At 48.7% G+C, this 1,421-nt stretch overlaps 1 protein-coding gene across 1 annotated transcript in view; it reads left to right on the top strand.

Moving 5' to 3' along the window:
* LOC101853028 (growth arrest and DNA damage-inducible protein GADD45 alpha) overlaps positions 1 to 1,421 on the top strand; it is a 10,511-nt gene that overhangs the window by 1,012 nt on the left and 8,078 nt on the right. The gene's annotated exons all lie outside the window — the stretch shown is intronic.

Consider the following 1,421-nt stretch of genomic DNA (forward strand, 5'->3'; position numbering starts at 1 on the left):
ACCTCGTGGTGGTGGGCGGGGACCGCGTGGTGGGCCCAGATTGTGCTGAGTGCTGTTGAGACAGATAGGCCGAGATAAATTTAAAGGAACCCCTCGACCCTCATCTTTCGTCACGTGGCCAATGCCCATAATTGGAATTAGCTTACGTTGTTTGTTTCCCCACTTATCCACCCCCATCTCTTCCTTCCTTTGACGCAATCTCCGGTTTTGGCCCCAAGAACACCGAACTGTCAATAGTAACTGGTAACTTTATACTTTATTGGAAAGGGTTAGAAATGGGGTTTGGGGTGGAGTAATGATTGTTGGATACTAGATCTATAAATATTGGGGCCACAAAAGAGGATTAACTCGTCCTTACCTTTCTGTCCATCTCTGTTCATTTATTCAATCATTTTTGTCTGCGTGCCTGTCTTGAGCTCCGCCGTGGGTGTGACCGACTTAACACGTAGCCTATGTTCAAGCAGAGACAAGAGCAGGGGTGCACAGAGGTAGAAAAAAGTGATGGCAGTTTCTGTCCCGCGTTTCCCTTGTGTGACATATGGTACGGTGCGCGGAGTGCCCTTTTGCTCCGTCTCACGTGCATCTACCGTAGGTCTACAAGGGTCATTAGGTCCATTTGTTACCACCCCCACCCCCCTCCACACACACACATAATATTGTACTCACCCCGACTCTTTTCATATTGACTTACTAACGATACCCCAACAGGATACATGTGTGCAGACGTTTGCTTCTTTTTATGTTTTTGCTTTGTCTCATAATGTGTTACTGATGTGTCCTTGTGGTGGGTGGGAGGGCGCCTGTTGTAGATCTTACTCCTTTTCTTTCCCCTAGTTGTTCCTCGCGTCTGTTCCCTGTCTCTCCCCTCCTCCCCTTCGTCGCAAGGGTTGAGTAGACGCTTTTGTGTTCATGTGCTTCTCTTTACTCAAACAATAGGAAACTGGACGTGTTCGTTATAATGCTTGTTCGTTTATTCGGCCCACTTGTTTCCACAAGGTTGTTAAGTTGCTATTTTTATTGAACGCCTCCCCTCTCCCTCGGGCGGTGTAGGATTCAAATCACACGTTAATCAAACCCGCCTTTGACTCCTTTGTGCAGACAGGCTGAATGTATTCCGCCCACCATAGTAGTAGGCTACTTCTCACGCCCACCACCCACCACCCACACCCACCACCGCCGCACACCATTGTGTGTTCCCATCTGGGTGAAAAAAAGAGCAAACTACGAGCTGGGCGAGTCTGACTGAGCAATATGTTGTCCTGCTGGTCCTTTGCGAATCTGTCGTGGTTAACCTTTTCAAGCTGGGCTGTCGGTGTGACAGTGTTGACTTGATTCTTTTCATCGGGTTTGACATGGCACATGTTCAAGTTGAGAAGTGAGGTGGCGGAGTGTGTTGGTGATGGAGGTAGGGTTTGGGGGGG

Source organism: Aplysia californica, unplaced genomic scaffold, assembly GCF_000002075.1.
Source record: "Aplysia californica isolate F4 #8 unplaced genomic scaffold, AplCal3.0 scaffold00567, whole genome shotgun sequence".
Lineage (NCBI taxonomy): Eukaryota > Metazoa > Mollusca > Gastropoda > Aplysiida > Aplysiidae > Aplysia > Aplysia californica.